Genomic DNA, 24,070 nt, shown 5'->3' with positions numbered 1-24,070 from the left:
AGAGGTGGGAGTGAGCCAAGATTACACCACCACCTGGGTGACAGAGTGAGACTCCGCTTCAAAAAAAAAAAGCAGTACAATTACACTGTAAATGAGAAATTAAACATCTAAATGGCATACTGTAAAAATAATCAAATTTGTACTAGCCCTGAAGTTTAAAAAATTTAACATTAGTGGTTAAAACCAAAAAAAGAAACAATATGAACCCAAGGCCTTAAGTAGAAATATGTTCTTTTATTTCTGTCATTAGAAGTAACACAACTAAAAATGTTTGCTCAATGTCAAGTTGTGCACATGTCCTTGCATCAAAAGGAAAAGTGAAAGAAATTATCATAATAGGAATGTAGCATCACATTGTAATGAAAAAGTAAGGACACTTTCAAAGTGTATATGATACTGAGGGGACTAAAACAATCTACACTTCTTGGCCACCTGGCAACAATTCGAGTATTCAAAAAAGAAGAAGAATTACAGTCAATTAAGTTTAAAATCAAGTCAATTGGTACAAATTGAGCAATTAAATGTCCATTACATATTTTAAGAGAGAGACAATGAACATAAAACTATGAAAGAGAAGTAGTCTAACAGAGTTTAGATGTCCCCCCTCAAATCTCATGTTGAGATGTCGATGTTTGGGTCATGGGGGCGGATCCCTCATGGCTTCCTGCTGTCCTTGTGATATTGAGGAGATCTGGTTGTTTAAAAACATGTAGCACCTCCTCCATTCTCTCTCTCTTTTGCTCCTGCTTTCGCCATGTGACATGCTCACTCCTACTTCACCTTCTTTCATGAGTAAAAGCTCCCTGAGGCCTCCCTAGACACCAAGCAGATGCTGACACCATGCTTGTATAGCCTGTGGAACCATGAGCCAATTAAACCTCTTATCTTTATAAATTACCTGGTCTCACGTATTCCTTTATAGCAACACCAGCACAGCCTAACATGTGGTCCTTGCAAAACAGAAATCACTTTTCATTAATTTGAATATGGAGAAGAATGTTAATATATGTAAGGATTCTGTTCTATTAAATATATAGATTATGCAAATATATTGTTCTCATCCTATGTAAGTGGAGAGGATACAAGAAATTGGAATAATTCAAGCAGTCTGAATAATGACAGAAACTGTTCTGGAATGATCCAAGATGGCTGATCACTAACATCTCAGGATTGCAGCTCCCAGTGAAAGCTCAGAGAACGAGAGGACACCACACTTTCAGACAAATTTTGGTCGCTCATGGAGCAGAAGATTCCCAGTTGAGGAGCTCCACGGATCGCCAGTGCGACTCTTGTGGCTGGAGCAGTGGTTTCGCCGGCACCTCGGCGCGGCAGCTCTCGGTGCAGAGTAAACAGGACTGGTTCCCCTTCTGACCGAGGTTTGGAGCTCCAGGAAGGCAGAGTCGCCTATTACGGACTCAAGAAGGAAGACAGACTGGAGATTCCCAGGCAGAAAAGCACCATCAGTCTTAACGCTGCTGTTTTGGCCAGCGCAGTAGGTTGCTCATATTTCGGCCCTGGGAATTAACAACTTGGAAGTTCACTCAGAGACCTAATTTGAAAGTTGGTAATTACAAAGATGACAGGTGAATAAATTTATGATGATGGGAAGAAACCAGCATAGAAAGGCTGAGAATACTCAAAATCAGAACGCCTCTCCCTCTAAAGAGGATCACAGTTCCTCATCAACAAGGGAACAAGGCTTGATGGAGAATGAGCGCATCCCATTAACAGAATCAGGCTTCAGAAGATGGATAATAAGAAAGTTCTGTGAGTTAAAAAGAACCTGTTGTAGCCCAATGTAAAGAAACTAAGTACTTTGAAAAAAGGTTTGAAGAAATCCTAATGAGAATAGACAACTTAGAGAGGAATATAAGTGAATAAATAGAACTGAAGAATACAATACAGGAACTCCGAGAAGTATGCACAGGTTTAAACACTCGAATTGTTCAAGCAGAAGAAAGGGTATCAGAGGTCGAAGTCCAACTTACTGAAATAAAACGAGAAGACAAGATTAGAGAAAGAGGATAAAAAGGAATGAGCAAAGTCTCCAAGAAATGTGGGACTATGTGAAAAGACCAAATTTATGTTTGATAGGTGTACCTGAATGCGACGGAGAGAATGAATCCAAGCTGGAAAATACCCTTCAGGATATTATTCAGGAAAATTTTCCTGAACTAGCAAAGCAGGTCAACATTCAACCCCAGGTAATACAGAGAACACCACAAAGATATTCCTCAAGAAGAGCAACCCCAAGGCACATAATTGTTAGATTCACCAGGATTGAAACGAAGGAGAAAATACTAAGGGCAGCCAGAGAGAAAGGTCATGTTACCCACAAAGGCAAGCCTATCAGACTTACAGCAGATCTCTCAGCAGAAACTCTACAAGCCAGAAGAGAGTGGGGGCCAATATTCAACATCCTCAAAGAACAGAACTTTCAGCCCAGAATTTCATATCCAGCCATACTAAGCTTCACAACTGAAGGAAAAATAAAATCTTTTATGAACAAGCAAGAACTCAGAGATTTTATTACCACCAGGCCTGCTTTACAAGAGCTTCTGAAAGAAGCATTACACACAGAAAGAAACAGCCAGTATTAGCCTTTCTAAAAATATACCAAAAAGTAAAGAGTATCAACATAAAGAAGAATTTACATCAATGAATGGATAAAACAGCCAGTTAACATCAAATGGCAGTAATCCTAAATTTCAATTGACTAAATCCCCCAATCAAAAGATACCACCAAAACCCAACGGCATGTTACATCCAGACCCATTTCATATGCAAGGATACACAAAGACTCAAAACAAAGGGATGGAGAAAGATTTACCAACCAAATGGAGAGCAAAAATAAATGAATAAATAAAAAGCAGGAGTTGCAATTCTCGTATCGGATAAAATAGATTTTAAAGCAACAAAGATATAGTGGTAAAAGGATCAATGCAACAACAAGAGTTAACGATCCTAACACCCAGATACAGAGAGACTTAGATTCAATGAGACAGAAAATTAATAAGGATATCAAGGACTCAAACTCAGAACCAGAACAAGTAAACTTAATAAATATTTATAGAGCTCTCCACTTCAAATACACAAAATACACATTCTTGTCAATACCACATCACACCTACTCATAGGTTTAAATGAAACATTGTTTGGCCATTATTAATACCCATTTTTTTTCAGAATAAAGCAACATTTCCATTCTCTCTCCCACTTTTTCTTCCTCTTTCTTCCTCTCCTTCGCTCCTTTTTTTTCTTTCCTTCTCTCAAAAAAAGAAAAAAAAGAAATCAACTTGTAGACCTCTAGATCCAGGTCAGCAATGGCACTCTCATTGCTTGATTTCCTTCCTTCCCTTCTCTCCCTCCCTCCCTCACCCCCTCCCTCCCTTGCTTCCTCCCTCCCTTCCTGCCTGCCTCCCTTCCTCCCTTCCTAAAATAAATAAATAAATAATAATAATAATAATAATAATAAAAAGAAACTGTTCCAAGAATAGGAAAGATCAGTCATCACCAATGGTCACATGCAACTCAGTGGAAGATGACCCAAAGCCAATCAGCACCACTGGCCATGCACAACACAACTGGGTTCCAGTTGGATGGATTAGCCAAATATTCTAAAAAGAAAATTTTCCTAGACAGGTTTCATCCCTTGTCTCCTTGGAGTTAAAACCTCAATGGCTTTGCTAATTAAGATGAGGTATTAAGATATAATAGGTATAATTTTCCAGTAATGTTTCCCAAGCTGGTTAAAATGTAATGATTTCAGGACAATGTATATAATTTCTCTAAGGAGAAGTTAACATATCATCTGGAGGAAAACACCAAGTTCTGAACAACTGCACCCCACATCTGACTAACAGGGAAGCTGGGAAAGATGATCAGTTCGTGGTTGTGTGCCCAGCTATAACTTGAGCCAAAAGGGCTGTGCTTTCTAAAAAAGAAGAATGCGAGAATGGTTATTGGAGAACTCTGCCATGGGGGAATATTATCTAATGGATGTATGGAAAAAAAGTATAGATTAAACAACATTTAAACAATATGGAATGTTCTCCCCACTTAATAGTCCTTGAAAAAGAAAATTTCAATCAATATCCCTTCCACTGAATTCTAATGTTTGTCCTTGCTGAAAGAGTAAATATTAGTTAACAGTCAACTTATAGTTTCATTTCTAAAACTCATTAAAAAGAAAATTTTTCTTTCTCAACTATTTAAAAACAAATATTAGCTTATTTGTCACTCACTTAATTTCTTTTTTTTTTTTTTTAAGATGGAGTTTCGCTCTTGTTACCCAGGCTGGAGTACAATGGCACGATCTCCGCTCAGGCAACCTCCGCCTCCTGGGTTCAGGCAATTCACCTGCCTCAGCCTCCTGAGTAGCTGGGATTACAGGCACGCACCACCATGCCGAGCTGATTTTTTGTATTTTTAGTAGAGACGGGGTTTCACCATGTTGACCAGGATGGTCTCGATCTCTTGACCTCGTGATCCACCCGCCTCAGCCTCCCAAAGTGCTGGGATTACAGGTATGAGCCACCGCGCCCGGCCCCACTTAATTTCTTAATAGGGAAAAAATATTTAAAAAACAGTGCTACCCATAAAATATGTAAAATAATGTACTCAAGTCAACACCACATAATTATTAGGTCATAGAACACCCTAGTCAAAACAATAGTTAAAATAGAAAAAATAAGCTTTAAAATACTACAGGCATGTTTTTAAAATTAAGCTTAAGTTACAAAGTAAATGTTTTCTTTAATACTTCATTTTATGTATGAGGACTGAAAAGGATATTTTTAAAGTATGCTAAAAGTGCTGCTTCTCTAATAAAAGATGATTTGCTATTGAGCTTCAAGCCTAAACATGTTTAACCTGTCAATAAAAATGGTATTATATAATAAGGTTCACATACTGTTGGGGCTTGGGTGTTTCTCCCTCCAAACCCCATGTTGAAATTGGATCGTCAATGTTGGAGGTGGGACCTAATGGAAAGTATAGGGTCATGGGGGTGGAACCTTCAGGAATGGCCTGGTGCTGCTCTCTCTGGTAGTGAGCGAGTTCTCTCTCACACAAAACTGGATTAGTTCTGAGGAAATGGATTAGTTCCTTCAAGAGTGGTTGTTATAAAGACAGCACCCTTGGGTTTGGTCCCTCTTTACACATGCCCGCCTCCCCTTTGACCATCTCTGCCATGCTTTAAGGCAGCACAAAGTCCTTACCAAAAGCTGAGCAGATGCCAGTGCCACACTTCTTGTACGGACTGCAGAACCATGAGCTAAATATACCTCTTTTCCTGATAAATGACCCAGCCTCAGGTATTCCGTTACAGCAACACAAAACAGACTAAGATGTATATTTACCTTCCACTTATGCAAAATCATTTCTTAAGAATCACATATATAATAAACACTTAAATATTTAATTATGTATTTTAAACTAGTAAAAAGCTAGTAAAAGGGCAATTAAAATAATATTTTAGTAATTACAACTGGAAATTTGAAAATATGCTTTATAATTATTGGCAATAATCACATACTGATATGCTTTTGCTCAGATGAAAATGTATGAAGAATTTTATTTACTTTTAAATATTCTTTTTGAAGTATAAATAAATTTCAACTGTTGGATTAAAACATTTAAAAATCAAAATTAATGATTTACATCAATAACAAATATTTTGGTGCCAATAATTTCTATGTGGTGTTAAATTATTTATATTAGAAACCTATTGCAAGTCAACATTCATATGTTAGTCAAAAGTGTCTATAAAACAAATGTGTACATTTATTTATTAAATTGACCTTAATATGTTAAGTGCACTATTTCTAAAGAAAATGAATTCTGATCTCCTCAATCATCAGTCAGGCAGTTTGTGAAATGACTTTTATTTGCAATCAAACTACTTTCGTTTCTTAGCCCCTCTTATCAACTTCTAAGAGGAAATGTGCAATATGAAGGTAGCATCCTCTCAGCTGGCTTCCATCATTGTCCATTATTGGTTTTCAAATATTTCCTCCTCTGACCCATATGCCCACTTACTTGGGCATTTCTAATCTGCTAGGATTAACCACAACAATTTCCAAGACATTCAAGAAACACATAAAGTAATGGAAAGTGAAATTTATAATGACTACATTGAATCTAATCTACAACTTAAGAAAAATAAAGTACTTCACTTGTTTTTCTACAATATGGTGCAGCAGGCATCATAAAAAGTATTCATACAGCACACTTAAAAAACCTGGATTCAGTAGGGGGGAAGAGAGAAGAAAAAGATGGAAAGGAAAGGAAAAGGGAAGGAAGGGAAAGGAAGGAAAGAGAAGGGAAAAGGAAAGGAAAAGAAAAGAAACCTCTATAACTTCATAGAAGAACTGGGAAGGAATTGAGAACAATCCTCAGAGGCCAAAAAATGGCAAGTGTAATCCAGAGAGGTAATAAACGCTGATGTTGGTATCTGTCATGGGAATATCCACTAATCCCTAGAGGCCCATAGTGTCGCAGCTGGCTATACACAGGCCCATAGCTGACTGTACACTGCCAATTTTCTGTCCCTTGTGCCAAGCTCTTGGCCTAAGTCTCCTGCATTCTCCAGTCCTACTGTCACTTGATAACCAAGCATTGACCCCCGCCATGCAAATGACCCAAAACTTCAGAGTCCAAATCTCAGCTAACTCAATTATTTCAAGGCACCAGAAAGCCAGAAACAGTAGGATTGCTGCTAAAAACAGAGAGAAGGAGGCCAGAGGTTACCTTATCCTAAAACGACGGTAAGCCCCAACCTCGCCCACAGTGACTCAAATAGCCCAGAAGTCTCCTCATGACTTTGAGAAGAGGGCATTCATTCTAATCACCTCTTTTTCTTTTCATAAATATGAGGAGCTATTACTCCGTGCCGCGAACTAGTGAAGTCAGCAGTATCTCCTTTCCTTGAGACTGGATTAATTCCTGAACCACCTGTACCAACCAAGCCTGTGAATGTTCCACTTAACCTTATCAACAAACCTTTTCATTTTAAATCTTAATAAATGTTTAACAATATCAACTTACAGAGGGCCCCTATGGATCCTGTTAAATAGCAGATTTGTGTTTACTGCATTATAAATCGCTAAGTAAAATCATAAGCCTTTATAACTGCTTGCTCACTTAGAAAATAGTACTTTCACCCAAATTAAATGTCTAGAAATAGAAGCAAAATTGAATTCTCCCTATGTCACGTAAATACAGAGAAGGCTCCAAATTACTTTGGTATTTGTGTAGCCAAACTAACTTGAGGGCAGCATACTGGATAGCTCATTAGTATCTCTTATGAAGATGAAATTTGACTGTGACATTTAGGAAAGAGATTACCTACTTCAAAACACTTTGAAATGTTTAATTTGAAGGAATTTAAAGAAAAAATGAAACTATCTTTTCAGTGGGCTGCTTTCATTTAAAAAGTACCACACTAGGAAATTTAACCCAGTCTAATTTTCAAATCCTCTCTTCAATATTCAGGCCCACAAAGATCAGATGTGCCCTACATTGAAAGCTCACTGCAAATGGATTGAAATGGCCCAGTTTACAGAGTCATGGTGTTTTGTGAATGTCTTACACAGAAGATATCCACATCAGAAGGGAAGACGTTCTGAGGGCTTCTCACAGAAAGAAAAGGTCAATAATAGCTATTGCTAACATTAAATTATTTGGACATTATGCTCTCTTCAAACACCCTGTGTTCCAGTGCTGTTGTAGTATTTCTGATACGTCAGAAGTAAAATCTTAACATCAACTCATCATACTTTTATCAAGGAAGGTATACTGCCAGCTCAATGGATTTGAGGAATATGGAGTGATAAGTAGGACTAGACGTAGTAGAACCTACATGAGGACACACAGGGAATCCTGTGCCCTCAAACTTATTTCCTACACTCAGACAGGTGGATAGGTAGACATACAGACAGATACACAGAGAATTAAGCACGTAAGATCAGTTCACTTATTTAACCAGGAAAGATTCAGTGTGTGTCTCAATACTATTAAGCCAGTATTATTCTAAGCACTTGGGATATATAAATGAATGTATCAAAAATTCCTTTCCACCTGTAGCTTACATCTAGCTGAAGGAAGCAGATAATAACTAGTAAGCATAACATATAAGTAAACCACATAGATTGTAGCACAGTGCTCTGTGCTTACGCAGGAAAAAATGTAGAGTAGGGTTAGGTGGATACTCACATTCAGAGGTTGGGTGGGGATAAGAATGGCAATCAGAGTAGAGCCCATCGTGAAGGTGACCATTTAGTGAAGACCTGATTAAAGTTTTAGTCCTTAGTAGAAGATCATTCATCAGATAGCTAAAGAGAAATGAAAGTTTTAAGGTAAGTGAGGATCATAAATATCATGCTGATAAATATATACATGTATATTTATTTTCTCTCTACAGAAACATAGCTTTTGAGACAAGCATTTCCACATAAATGCTCTTTTACAGGGTATACTTTCAATTTGGTGTTTGAAACCTGATTTTTTGTTAACAGATACTTCTCACATCGTGGATTAGCAGAAAATATGAAATTTTAATATTACTTATTAACATTTGCGTCTTATAAAATGTGCTACTTAGAAGGCAATGTCCACATTCAACCTCTTGCCTGAACTGCTACTGTGTAGCGGGTACCTTGTTAGATATTGCAGACACAGCAATTATAAACATACAGTCAATGACCTCAAAGAGTTTGCACTGTAGTACTATTAATTACCAATATTAATGTTCCACATTTACTATTTTGTCAGGCACTGATCCAAGGGTTTTACACATATTAACTCACCTAGACTTCATGACAATATTATGAGCTTGGTACTATGATTATCTCCTTAGACAGATGAAAAAACTGAGACCCAGAGTAGTTCTGTGACTTAAGGCAACAGAAATAGTTAGCTGAAGAGCCCAGATTTGAACCCAGGCACTGTGACCCTACAGTTTGCTCCCCTCTAAGAGGCTACAGATAAGTAAACATTCACATTCAATAAGACAGTAGAAAACCGTTTGACAATGCAGCTTAGATCTACCTACTGTGGGGCTCTTGCTGTCAGCATCCTCTTTTGAGCTCATGTATCAGTTTTCAATGGAAGTCTACATATCAGCATTCTATTTAGCACTGGTTCTGCAGCACAGGTGGTAGAAGATGGAAAAAACGGCAAACAACATAAAGAAGGAGCAACAATCCTGGTCCAGATGGAATCAAGAGCTTAAGAGTCTTCTCTGCCATCCCTCCCTCCAGACATGGTTCACGCAGGCTGGGACCAGGTCAACTCCAGGGCCCTCCATTCAACAACAGGCAAATTCCCCTCAGGACTTGCTGTCTGCCCTGGATCATATTTATATTACATAATTCTGTTTTGTTGAATAGTAATACTTTAGCTTTCTTTTCACATTTACATTGTTTTTATTTTCTTCTCTAAAAATGCTTTCATTTAAAATTCTCCTGGGCATTGTAAGTACTTTACGTATTTCATGAACTATCTCATATAGTGTTAAGAAATTTCCCCCAGTAATAATGTTTCAGCATTTTTAATGAGAATTGGTAAAGTGGCTACAAAGTTTCAAAAGCTTTAGAGGAAAAAAAATAATATATTCAAATTTGTGTTCTAAGACTAATATATAGACATATTGGTCTAGTTGCCAAGTAGCAAATTAGTACATCTTTATAATGGCAGAGAAGAGCCTGATTGAAGATTATTAAGCCTTAGATGAGGAATTTACAGAAATAATAAATTAAGACAACCTATTACGTTGGCATTATGCTGATCTTTTCTGTAACCTGCTTTTTTTTTTTTTTTTTTTTTTTTTTTTTTTTGAGACAGAGTCTTGCTCCATCACCAGGCACCAAGCTGGAGTGCAGTGGCGGGATCTCAGCTCACTGTAACCTCTGCCTCCCAGGTTCAAGCAATTTTCCTGCCTCAGCCTCCCATGTAGCTGGGACTATAGGCACACGCCACCATGCCCAGCTAATTTTTGTATTTTTAGTAAAGATGGGGTTTCACCATACTGGCCAGGATGGTCTTGATCTCTTGATCTCATGATCTGCCTGCCTTGCCCTCCCAAGGTGCTGGGATTACAGGTGTGAGCCATCGTGCCCAGCTACCTGCCCTCCCATTCTTAGTCATAAAATATAACTATTTTATAGGTAAAATAATTTAAACTGTTTGACTTGGTTGCTGCTACATGGAAGAAAATCTCATATAAGGAGAGATTCCAAGGTGTCACACTCATCTTATATGTTTGTGTGCTATTCAACATTTGTCATCAAATCGACATCATACTTTAAAAAGCAGTATTTTCCAAAATAAGCTCCATAGACTACTTAAGGTATATTATTTATATTTTTATGGTGATACACAATGTGTTCAGGAATCAGATTTTTGATCATCTGAACCATTCAGGATATATGAAATTCAACAATGGAAGCTGTGACAAAGCCTATGCACTTTGCTCCTATAGATGAGATATGTCCCCCTAGCAACTTTCTTGGTAGAAGCAGTAAGGGAATGGTAGAAGCCAGTGTCCTAAGGACTTTAAAAAAAAAAAAAAAAAAAAACAGAAGAGAAGACAATAAACTTTAAAAACCTGGCTACATAGAATCACACTGGATAGGTGCCAACAACCTAATATTTCTTAAGGTTCTTACAACATAATAATTAAGATTCATAATAAAATATATCCTAACCAGGGGCTGGGCGCGGTGGCACACACCTGTAATCCCAGCATTTTGGGAAGCCAAAACATAAGGCATATCACAAGGTCAGGAGTTTAAGACCAGCCCGAACCACATGATGAAACCCCATCTCTACTAAAAATACAAAAATTAGCCAGGCATGGTGGTGCATGCCTGTAATCACAGCTACTCAAGAAGCTGAGGCAGAAGAATCACTTGAACCTGGGAGGTGGAGGTTGCACTGAGCCAAGATCACACCAATGAACTCCAGCCTGGGTGACAGAGTGAGACTCCACCTCATAAATAAATAAATAAACAAACAAACCCTAACCATCAAGAAGTGGTTCAATTGTACTCATATTCACTGGGTACAAAGTGAGGTGGGGGATATGATCTCTTTGAATGACTGAAAATGTTTCAACACTAGGAAGTACTAACAATACTAAGTTTCTATGGATTGTTTCCCCCAGGATACCATACAAACACCATGAAGCTTTTTCATTATGTCAGGGCAACTGGTTAAAATGCTAATCAGAAATGCAACAATCTGGGTTCTAGTTTTTGTCACTTACGTTGGGCAGGTTCAGTAACCTTACAAGATTTCTTGCTTGACACCCGAAGAAGAGTTCACTAACACCTGTCCTTCCTATCAAACAAGGCATTTCTGAGAATTAAAAGAGTCTTTCATGAGAACACTGTCAAAATTATAAAGAGCATCCTCTATAGAAGGATTACTGAATCAATCATAATGAATAATTTATCCTTAGTTTCACTAGATCAATCAAATGATACTCTTCATAAATAAAAATGAAACTATCTCAATTCCACCTGAAGACCAAATGGCGCACTTGAGTAACTGACCTAGCCAGTGGGAACACAACACAAAGAAGCTGGCTCCATTATTGTCTGAGTATTTATAGAATCCATTAAAAGTTATCTGTTCAGCCCCATATTTGAAGTTTCACAAATTAAACATTGCCATTTCTTATGACAACCTGGAGTGAATCAATCACCAACCCTCCATGATCTAATGCTAACAGCTATGAGATAATCCACCTGCTTTACCATTTGAATGAAAATAAACAAGTAAAAGGAACCAGTTGCCATTCTCCTTCAACCTCAGTTCCCCTCTTCACATTTCTTCAACTTTACTCTATATCATTTTTGATAACAAAAGATCTCTGTGCCCAAACCGCTAGACTTTCCTGCCAGGAATAACTAGGAAAAGAGTCCTGGAGATTAAGAATGGAAACCAGATGTAAAGCAAATAGCAGGAAGGAGCAGAGGATTCTGTAAGGAAACCATGGGACAGTGAGGGCAGCTCAGGGAAATTATACCAAGACCTCATGTCAGCACTCCGAAGACGTCTGTAAGGAGTGTCCGTTTTCCACTCTCACAACAGAAGGCCATAGACAGTGTAATTTATAAAGAAGACAAGTTTATTTGGCTCATGATTCTGGAGACTGGGAAGTCCAAGACTGAGGGATATCTGATGAGGGCCTTATTGCTGCTTTATCCCATGGTGGCAGGCATAAGACAGATGTGAGCACAAGAGACAGAGAGAGAGAAAGGGGGCTAAACTCATCTTTTTTTATCAGGGACCCTACTCCCAAGCAAATGGCATTAATCCATTCCTGAGGGCAGAGCCCTCAACCTAATCACCTCTTAAAGGTCCCACCTCTTAATGTCATCACAATGGCAATTCAATTTCAACGTAAGTTTTGAAGGGGCCATTCAAACCATAGCAAAAAGGAAGGATAGGAAGACAGGTTTAAAAGGTAACATGTTTGTATCCATTTTCTATTGCTGCCATAACAAATTACCATAGATGTTGGGGCTTAAAAAATGCACACTTCACATTGTACCCCATAAATATATACAATTATTATTTGTCAATTGAAAATAAAACTGCTTTAAAGATAAAAAATCACAAAACACATGCACTTTTATAACCTTACAATTCGGTAGATCGGAAATCTGACACAGATCTTACCAGGCTAACTCAAGGTACTGGAGGTCTGTATTCCTTTCTGTAAGATATAATATTCATTTTCCTGCCTTCCCCAGTTTCCAGGGGCTACCTACATTCACTGTCTCACAGCCCCCTTCTCCATCTTCAAAGCCAGCAATGGCAGGTCAAGTGCATTCTCACTCTGACCACTTCTTCTGCCTCCCTGCTCCACAGTTAAGGACTCTTGTGACTAGACTAGGTCCATTCAGCTAATCCAGGATAACCCCCCATGTAGATTTTAATCATCTGCAAAGCCTCTTTGCCAGGTAGCATAACACATTCACAGGTTCCACAGATTAGGACATGGGTCTCTTTGCAGGAGGGAGCATTATTCTGCCTATTGCAGAGTAGTATAGGTAAGAGATAATTTGGCAAGAGGTTTTCATTGCTTTCTTTTAACTTCACTCCCCTCAGTCAGCTTTCTACATAGCAATCAAAGAGCTTAAAAAAATGATTGTATTATGGTACTCTCCTGCTCAAACTCCTTCATTGGGTTCTTGACCTGCAGAATAAAGCACACACTCCTTATAATAGTCCATGATCTAAGTAATCTATCTTTTTTTCTTAATTGTGATGGAGTTTCACTCTTGTTGCCCAAGCTGGAGTGCAGTGGTGCGATACCGGCTCATTGCAACCTCTGCCTTCCATATTCCCGTGTTTCTCCTGCCTCAGCCTCCCATTGTAGCTGGAATTACAGGCATATGCCACCCCACCCAGCTAATTTTGTATTTTAGTCGAGATGGGGTTTCACCATGCTGGTCAGGCTGGTCTTGAACTCCTGACCTCAAGTGATCCACCAGCCACCCAAAGTGTTGGGATTACAGGTGTAAGCCACTGCACCCAGCCTAGAACCTTTTCTGTACTGGTACCCATAGTAAGAAATGTATTTTTAAACCATAACCTAGGATATACACATGTGTTTGTGTCTATGTATCTCATTCTATTATACAAACCAGTCATCCTTGGTATCTACTATGTGCTCTGATAATTTTAATTCTGATCATTTCTTTTTTTTTAATGCTGATTGCAACCCACTAATGAACTGTAACTCTTAGTTTAGAAAACACTGATCTGGACCTGCCTTTCTCTCAAACTCCAGCTCCTAGCATTAAACTGAGTTCCCTCAGAATTAGATACACTGACTTCCTGCTTCAGGAGAAACTCTGATGGAAATATTCTCCCCAGAACTACTCAGGGCCTGCTTCCTTACTCATCTGGGTGTCTACTGAACTGTCCCTTTCTTTGAGACGTGCCCTGAGAACCTCACATCTAATCATCCTACTCTCCTACCCCAGCATCATTGTCTGTTTATCTTCCTTTAGCTTTCTCTACATCACTCATTGCCACTTTGCATATTATTTCCTTGTTTCTTCTCTCCCATCAAAATAAAAGTTCACTAATACTGCCTTATTTACTGAGGTAATCCCAGTGTTTAAACCCTCAGGAAAAACCCAAAAATTAGTTATTCAATGAATGAGTAAAATCTGAGTGAGTGCTACTGAATAAATGAATCAACAGAGCTAAGACTACATAGGCACTTGGAAAAAAAGTAGTAAATATTGGTATATAACAATTTATATAGTAACTGTAATCATTGATAATTATCATTTATTATCTATAACATACCAGACACTGTGTGGGGTGTCTTATATAAGTTACTTCAAGTCGTTGCAACAGCCCTGTGAGGTAGTTATTTTTACAGAAAGGGAAATTGAAATTCAGAAAGGATAGGTTTCTGGTACAGGGTTGATAAAGTCTGTAAAAAGAGCCAATTTTTATAATGTTTAGCATTTGTTGTCAGGCATTATTCTAAGCATTTTACAAGACAGTACTGTCACTATTTCCTGAGTTTATAGATTGGAAAAATCAGGCATAGGACCCGCTTAAAGTCACATGGCTTGTCAGTAGTCACACCAGAAATACAATTAGGCAGACTGGCACTAAAGTGCTACTCACAGCCCACATACTTTGCTGCTCAAAGTGAGGTCCATGGGCGGCAGCAGCACCCAGCAGCCCATTAGAAATGCGGGAGTCCCACACCCCACCCCAGGCCTGCATTCCAATGAGATCTCCAAGCCATTGGTATATACAAACTCAGTTGAAAAGCTCTGCTCTGGGCATGGTGGTGCGTGCCTGTAGTCCCAGCTACTCGGGAGGCTGAGGCAGGAGAATTGCTTGAACCCAGGAGGTGGAGGCTGCGGTGAGCCAAGATCGCGCCATTGCACTCCAGCCTGGGTAACAAAAGCCAAACTCCAACTCAAAAAAAAAAGAAAGAAAAAGAAAAGCTCTGCTCTAAACCACACTGCCTCTCAGGCAGGCAAGCAGAGACGGACAGAAATAATTTTATAGCATTAAGTTTATATTATAAATAGTACTTTAACTAGAAATATGTAATGTCACTTTACATGAATTTAACAGAAGTAAAATAATCTCAAGTAAAACTAAAAGAATTGCTGAACTTCAGTTAAAAATGGCTATTCACCCCGAAATATCACATTCCTTTTAAGTAAGAAAAAGATTATGAAGTACATTCAGAGGATGAAATCATCCTATTTTTCTCATCTTAACCTCATGTTTCAGCTTTAGATTATATCAACCGACTCCCTGCTATGAAAGATGAGGATGCTAAAATTGCTCCTTCCCTCCTTCCTTCCTCCTCCTTCCTCCACCTCCATGTTTATCATGGTATGTACTGTTTTCCTTCACTAAGACATGTACCACTTCCTTTTCGTCATAATCTCTGGGTTATTTCGTCCTTTTCAGTATTTCTTTGGAGTTAGTGTTCCTCGGTGTGCCTTTACTACCTTTTCTCCATTTCTGAGCTCAGTGTTTTCATTCATCCTTTGACTGGCTTTCTGTGGTGGTTGCTGTTGTTACTGTCAGGTAGCACTTTTTAAAAGAGATCATGGGTCCCATATTCCATAAATACTTTTATCTCTAAGAATTTTTATCTCTTGCCACTATAAATAAATGAGAAATGTGGCTGACTACATTATTCAGGGGCTGTACATTCCTTCAGAGCTCTGTAGACACTGCTCTCTTGTCTCTAGGATAGAACGCTGGGCAAAATTTCGAAGCCATTTTCTAATACGGACCTCTTACAGGTGCATTGCTTTTGCCCAGAGTGCTTCTCTTATTACCTTTTTATCTTTACTACGTCAACATAATTTGTAACTTAAAATTTATCTTGATGTAGATAGCTATACATTTTTCTCCCTGGTACACTGTTTTTTCAACATGTTTATTTAGTTCTTTTTTTTAATTTCAGGATAATCTTCTTGAATTACTGCTTAAAACACTTCTTCTTTCCCATTTATTGGTTTTTCTATCCTAAGGACACATTCTCCTTTTAGGAATCCTTTGTCTACCATATGAATACCTATGTCTACCACCTTTCTAATTGTTTTTCTCTTTTTTTTTTCTTTTACTGCATATTCACTAAAACTCACTCGACCCTCCCCTTTATGCTAGTGATGTTAAGCTTTGTCTGTTCTGTCACTTGCTGTTTGGGGTTGATTTTTTATCTGCAACAGAACTGTATTGACTCTACAATTATTCTTGCTTCTAATTCTATTGTTTTATCATAATACCTTGGGGCTCTTGCTTTATGAAACTCATAATCTTGTTAGATTTTTCAGAACATAATGCACATTTATAGCATATTCTTTTCTTTGTATTATGTTTAATTTCAGACTCTTTTCAGCATGTAATGTTCTTGCCTGTTTCCTTTCGGCTATTTTATAATAGCATCATTGTCCTGATGTTTCTTCTTCTCTGCTTAAACCCTGAAAATTCAGTGTAGAAATCTCTTGACACTCATCCTTTCACATCTATAACCAGAGCCTTTTCCCATCTCCAAGCTATAATCTGAGGGTGTTTATAATATTTGTTTTTCTGTGGGGTGCAGAGGAGTGGGAGTCCAAATCCAAGCTGAATGCAGTCCTTGATGGCAGACAAGTACTAAGCTCTTGAGAATGTCTGCACAAAAGTGAGACATTGAGCTATGAAAGATGAGCCATGGGATTTTAATTCCTCTACACACACAGATATACTTCTAATGTAAGTGGCCTCAGTTCCCCACTGGATCCCCTTTCTGATGGTTTCTATATCTTACTTTATTACAAAACAGCCTGCCTACATAGCTGCATTGGATTGGACTGGAGGCCAGGGAATTAGCAGCTCATTCTGCTTTGAGGTATTTTCAGAGAGAACTGCCTGGTAGGCATGTACAAAGCTAACAAAATAACACAACCAATCTCATTAACTCTATGAAAAAGGATAAAAAGTGGTTACTTGAACAGATTATTGTTCTCAATAATGTCTACCAATTTGACTCTTTCTCTGTGAAACCCATGATACAATCTACTGTTACTTTTGGATGCTATGGCATGTTTTCTCATATTCTTACATTCAACCTCCATTGTTAAGAACAAGGACATGAGAGTTATAACTTCCTGGGTTTCAGTCTCAGTGCAAGTGCTTACTCTCTGTTACTCCAAGCCAGATAAAACCTTTCTAAGTCTCAGTTCTCTTGACTACAATCTGGAGTTGATGATACTTACTTTGTAGAGTTATTATGGAGATTATATGAAATAACATATATAAGGCACTCGGAATATACCTGACATACAGTAAGCACACAATATATTTTCACAATTATTATTCTTGTCTCAGTCAGTTCAGAGTCTTATAAGATACCATATAGAGAGTGCTTAAATAACAAACTTTTATTTCTCTTAGTTTTAGACGTGAGGAACTCCAAGATTAAGTTGTCAACAGAGTCACTGTCTGTTGAAGACCCTTCTTCTGGTTTGCAGATGGCCATCCTCTTGCTGTATCCTTTCATGACAGAGAAAGGAGGGCCCTGGTCTCTCCCTCTTCAAACAAGGGCATCCCATGATGAGGGCACCAATCTCAGGACCTTATCTAAATCTAAATACTTCCCAAAGGCCCCACGTACAAATACCATCACATTGGGGATGCAGGCATCTATATATGAATTTTGCATGGACATAAACATTCAGCTGTAGCAACTCCTCTTAAACATGTTCAAGGCATCACAGACGTACTAAAGTGGGGGACCTTAGATGGATTCTATTAGGGGCACACTGTAATTAGAAAGGCCTTCCAAAAGAAGTGACACATAAGCTGAAGATTACTGATTAGAGAGGAGTGAACCAGGAAAGGGAATGTAATTCCAGAGGGAAGAGATTTCATTCATTCACTTATTCATTTATACAATAAGTAAATGCACAGTATAATGGCGGGTGCTGGAAAGGGTTAAGGAAAAAACTATAAGGCAAAGTAAAGAAACAGAATAAGAGGAAGGAAGTACTTTTCTGAATAGGGTGGTTAGGGATGACCTCTCTGAAGAAACAGCATTTGAGAAGAGGCCAAAAGGAAAAAGGAGTAATGCCTTGAAGGTAAGATATAACATCGGGGAGAAAAAACCCTCAGAATTTTGGAAATCCATGATCGGTTTAGTGTGGCTGGATTTTGAGACAGAAAACTGGAGGAGAAGTAGGTATATGCTAAGCTATTTGACTTTTACTCTGGGCTGACCAGAAGCCACTGAAAGGTTTTAGCCAAAGGAATGAAAGGGTACTAATTGTGCTTTAAATAGATTAGAAATAATGTGCAGGTTAGATCTGAAACAGTCAAAGCTGGTGGTCAGAAGAAAGTATTGGGATATTGGGATTGTTTTTTAAAGCCTCCCATTTAGAGAAGAAATGAATAATTCAAAGCTTTCCATCTAGAGGAGAAATAAATAATTCCAAATTTATTTAGAGGTAAAACAAAAAGGACCAGGTAGATGAATTGGCTCAGAGTACCAGGATCCTAACTCTGAGAACAAATGTTTGGGGTTGGGATATGGCCATTCCTAAAGAAGAAATTGGGGGAAACATATAGGTCTGAGAAATTCATTCCAGGTATGACTGACAGGAAGAAAACAATGTAGAGGCCGAATAGTAAGTAATAAGTGAACCATAAAATCTCAAGTCAAGGAAAATGTGATTCCCAACCCTGCCAGAAAACAAATTGCAATTATTAATAGTCTGCCTTCCAGCTCCCAGGACTCATTTGTCTCTAAAGTCTATTATTTAATTTTGCTTTCATGAAATGAAAAAGGAACAGGCAAGATGAAACCAGAAAAGACAGAAAATGACAAAAATCTTCCTTCAGGACCCTTTAGTGTATGTCTCTTAGTTAACATTTAATTTTTATATGTACCATGAAATTACATGGAGACTCCACGGAAGAATTTATTTTTCCACCCGCAGGTTCTTGTTTTTGTTTCCCGGCAACATGCTAGTGGAAAGAACGAGGGCTCTGGGGTTCAGAAGACCTGGCATCCCATCCTGGCTCTACCATAGATAAGCCACGTGACCTTGAGGCCACACTCTTTCCCTCCTCTGTATCTCTGTTTTCTCCCTAGGAAAATATAAACCTGGGATGGCTTCTGAGAATTAATTGAGGTTATGTAAATCACAGTGCCTAGATCAGAGCCTGGCAAATGGTAGGTGCTCTATGAATGTTTGTTCAATTTAGCTAGAGTCTGGGGTACATATGGAATAGAGGAGGAAAGGGAAATGAGAAAGGATCAGAAAAACTATGCATGTCAAACTAAGGCATTATGGGAAGTCATTTAATGATGTGCTAATCCAAGCAAGAAGTAATAAACTCAGGCAGATCAGTAAGGATGATTTCATTAGATATTTAGGAAAGTGCTTGATTGGCAATAGAAATGAAAGAGTCGAGATTGCACAGTGTACTCTAGCCTGGAAGACAGAGCAAGACTCCATAGGAAGGAAGGAAGGAAAGGCGGGGGGAAGGAAGGAAGAGAAGAAAGGAAAGAACAAAGGAAAAGAAGGAAGAAAGAAAGGAGAAAGAGAGAGAAATTAAAGACAGAAAAAAATAAAGAAAAAGAAGGAAAGAAAGAGAATAAAGAGAAGGAGAAAGAGAAAGAGAGAGAATTTCTAGCCTGAAAGACTGAATCCATTGGACTACTCAAAAAAAAAAAAAAGCCAGCAACAGAGGAAGGGCAGCAAGTGTGAAAAATAAGAACAGGAACTCATTCAGTAGGCATTCACTCTTGGATGATTCCTATCACTCAAGAAATACCTGTGAGTGCTTACTGCATCAGAATACACAGAATAGAGAGATGCTCTCTCTCCTCACAAAGCTTACATTCCAATCAGAGAGTTAACTAGATAAAAGGATTCAAAGAGAGTGATCTAAGGAGAAAGAACAGAGTATCTGAAGGTCTTGAGGCTGAAAGTAATATCTCCTTCAAAAAAGTAAAAGACACTCAGGCCAAACTGAGTGGAAAAGATGAGGTGAGAAGTCAAGATCATGCAGGATCTCACAGGTCATTTTAAGGACATGGGCTTTATCATAGTAACTTAAGCCATTGATGAATTTCAAACAGTAAACTATTCAATGAGTAAAATGATCAAATTCACATTTGGAAATTCACTCTAACTGTGGCGTAGAGAATGATTTGAGGATATCCACTGCCGCAGAGCATCTGGATGTTAGATAAAATAATGCAAGTATACATTTATATGCACTGTGTAGCTAACAGAGAGCGAGAGCGAGAGTGAGAGAGAGAGAGAGAGAGAGAGAGAGAGAGAGAGAGAGAGAGAGAGAGAGAGAGAGAAATTCCCAGAGACCAAGAAGAATCAAATAAGGTGAAGTGAGAACAGTATTCAAACTATGAACGCAGAGTAAATGTTACTACTACCTAAGCCTAGAAATGTGGGGATTAACGGCAGCAGGAAAGAACAGGAGCTTAAAATTTGGGCCTATTTTAAGGAGGGGATTAAGATATCTCTGAGATTCAAATTTCAATTTTTTTGGCTATATACTCAGAAATGAAATTGTTAAATTATATGGTAGTTCTATTTTCAGTTTTTCTGAGGCACCTCCATACCGTTTCCCATAGCTGCTATACCACTTTACATGTCCACCAGTGGTGCACAAGGGTTCCAATATCTCCACATTCTTGCCAATGCTTTTTTTATATATAACAGCATTACTAACAGGTAGTAGGTGATATTTCATTGTAATTTTGATTTATATTTCTCTGATAAATAACAATGTGGAGCAATTTTTATACATCTATTGGCTCTGCTCTTTGGACGAATGTCTATTCAAATCATTTGCCCATTTTTTAAATTATTTGGTTTCTTGCTTTTAGGTTCTTTATCTATTTTAGACATTAACCCCTCATCAGACATATGGTTTACAGAACTTTCTCACACTCCATAAGTTGCCTTTTCATTCTGTTGTTTCCTTGATTATGCAAAAGCTTCTTACTTTGCTGTAGTCCCACTTGTCCATTTTTGCTTTTGTTGCCTGTGCTTTTGGTGTCACATCCAATAAATTATTGCCAAGATCAATATAAAGAAGTATTTTCTGCATATTTTCTCCCAGTAATTTTATAGTTTCAGGTCTTACCTTTAAGCCTTTAATCCATTTTTAAGTTGAATTTTGTGTATGGTGTGAGGTAGGAGTCCAATTTCATTTTTTGCACATGGATATCCTGTTTTCCCGACACCATTTGCTGGAGAGACTATTTTTCCCATCGCATAATTTCTGTATCCTTGTCAGGTATCCTTGCATATTTTGGTCAGCTGACCATATATCCACAGGTTTATTTCTTGGTTCTTTGTTCCATTGATTTATATGTCTACCTCTATGCCAGTATCGTCCCATTTTAATTAATATAGTTTATATTTTTATTTACAATAGCCAAGATACAGAAACACCCCAAGTGCCTATCAACAGATTAATGGATAAAAGAAAATTTACATACAGTGGAATGTATTTCACCTTAAAAAAAAAGAAATTCTTCCATTTGGAACGAACTGTAGGACATTATGCTAAGTGAAATAAGTTGATCACAGAAAGACAATACTGAATGATTCAGCTTGTATGAGGTATAATAGTAATATAATAGTCAAACTCATAGAACCAGAGAGTTTGACAGTACTTGCCAGGAGCTGGGGGTGGGGAAAATTGAAAGTTGTTCAATGGGTATAAAGTTTCAATTATGCTGGATGCATATATTCTAGAGATATGCTGTACAACATAGTGTCTATGGTTAGCAATATAATATTGTGTATTTTAAAATTGTTAAAAGGGTAGATCTTACGTTCAATGTTCTTACCACACAAAAATTAGGGACACAAGGAACCGTGGGAAATGCTGCATATGTCTATTACCTTGATCATGGTAATGGTATCACAATGTCTGCATATGTCCAAATTCATCAAACTGTGCACATTAAACATGTGTCACTATCTATGTACCAATTATATCTTAATAAAGCTGTTTGAAAAAGTAAAGAGGAGGCATTAAGTTAGGATGTTTAGAATATCTGCACTTGCTGAAAATGTGAGCTAGAAGAAAATCCATTTGCCTTTAGAGGAAGAGCTAAGGAAACTTACCTTTGCTCCAGCACTAGGTGGCGTTTAAATAGTTTTCAAAAAAGGTGAAAACTATGATCCTCTATGAATATAAATTGAACATGCATCGAAAATTATATAACTTACTAACGACAGAACCAGCAGGATGGAGCCAGCAACCATAAAATAGCTATGTTAGATACTTGTTAATGTCCTACAGGGCAATAAAACTATAACTTTGAGGGTTATCTTTTCTACCAAACAAGAATCATTTGCCTTTCTATCAAATAAGTCTTTTTCATCTAATCAACTTTCTGCAAATAAACATATAGCATTGCAGAGTCTGGCCTCTAATCAATAGCAAACCTTAAATCAAGCAAAGGTAAATTCCCCTAAAATTCAGTTCCTCAGTTGCATTAGCCACATGTCAAGTGCCCAATAGCCATGTGTCTAATGGCTATTATATTAAACAATGTAGATTTATAGAACATTTTTATCACCACGGAATGTTCTTTCAACATTTTCTGCCTTAGAGAATTAAAGTGTCCTTAGGTGGGTCTCTTAGCCAATGTTCTACTACAACATTGAAAGGACATCATGTAGTCATCCTTTTGTGTTATTTTCAGGTTTTGGATAATTTTTTAACAGTAGAAATATTAAAAACGCTAACTATGGATTCCCTAAGAGTTTTTAGTAGTATACTTGTTGCTGCTTGTCTTCAGGTCTTAAGCTTAATTTCACATCCCCTAATTTGAAAAATTAAATTAATTCCAGGTTGGTAGCACACAGTGGGGTCTAGAAGACATCACGTAAATTTCTCGTTTAAAGTTCAGTGTGTGCCACCTTATTTTATTCTCTAGTCCAGAAACATAGTGGAAATCTCCTAGTAAAGTTCTTATGCTACTCTTTTGGCATAAATTATGCTTCCTGAACATTTATTACTAAAATAATCTAAATTTTTTTCACAACGATTCTAGAAGGCACAAGGACTTCCAGGAAACATATAACAATCATGCTAATACCTAACATTTGTTATGTGATTTATGATTTACAAAATGCTTCTCGAAACAAGGAATAGTGTTATTCTGTCTAGGGAAGACTGATTATCCAACATCAACTCCTCAGTCTCTACCACATGTGATCTCCCAGAACAGTTGACCTTCCATTGATGAAGTCAACTACACATCCTTCCCTGGATTTGTCTCTTGGATTTGCCTACCTCCTCTTTAGCAGCAATTTTCTTTTCTACGCGTATTTCCCTAGTCCAGTATGAAAGAAAATGCATGTGAATTATCTTTCCATAGAGTTACAGACACTTGTAAATTGTGTGACTCTACAAGTTATTTACTTAACTAACCTTCAGTTTCTTCATCTGCAAACCTGGGAATAGAAACATCTACCTCAAGATTCCTCTAAGGGCCAAATAACATAAAGATTTGTTTATTCCCTTATGGTTATTAGAGGCTAGGAAGGTTGGGAGTGGATAGGGAATGGTACAAAATATTCTATTTTGTCTACTTAATGAGATACTAACTCTCCTATATCTTGCATCAGATAATTTTTTCTCCTAATACATTTAATATTCTCACATAACAATTTTCATTGTGAGCTCATTTTCAGAGAGGGTAGTTTCTTCTAGGATGTCTCAAGGGCTCTGACTTATGGAAGTACCTATATAGAATAGTTAACACTTGCTTCTCTGAGGACCTGAAAGATATCTGTACTAGTTTTATCAATAGTTTCTTCATTTATGGCTCTAATATTATAATAGTAAAATAAGTTAAATTCGGGGATTTGATTTCTTGCAAATGACTTTTTTTTAATTGTACTTTAGGTTCTGGGGTACATGTGCAGATCACGCAGGATTGTTGCATAAGTACATACATGGCAAGCTGGTTCACTGCCTTCATCAGTCCATCACCTATATCTGGCATTTCTCCCCATGTTATCCCTCT

At 37.8% G+C, this 24,070-nt stretch overlaps 1 long non-coding RNA gene across 3 annotated transcripts in view; it reads right to left on the bottom strand.

The window, feature by feature from the left end:
* The window catches only part of LOC118147347 (uncharacterized), a 383,457-nt gene that overhangs the window by 178,097 nt on the left and 181,290 nt on the right, over positions 1-24,070 (bottom strand). For all 3 annotated transcript variants that reach the window (XR_013526113.1, XR_013526114.1, XR_008476408.2), the window contains one exon: positions 8,215-8,333. This is a non-coding gene — a long non-coding RNA (uncharacterized LOC118147347). The remainder of the gene's footprint in view (positions 1-8,214; positions 8,334-24,070) is intronic.

This window comes from Callithrix jacchus, chromosome 14, assembly GCF_049354715.1.
Source record: "Callithrix jacchus isolate 240 chromosome 14, calJac240_pri, whole genome shotgun sequence".
Lineage (NCBI taxonomy): Eukaryota > Metazoa > Chordata > Mammalia > Primates > Cebidae > Callithrix > Callithrix jacchus.
Note: the sequence above shows the minus strand (reverse complement) of the source record. Positions and strands in the feature narration are given on the sequence as shown.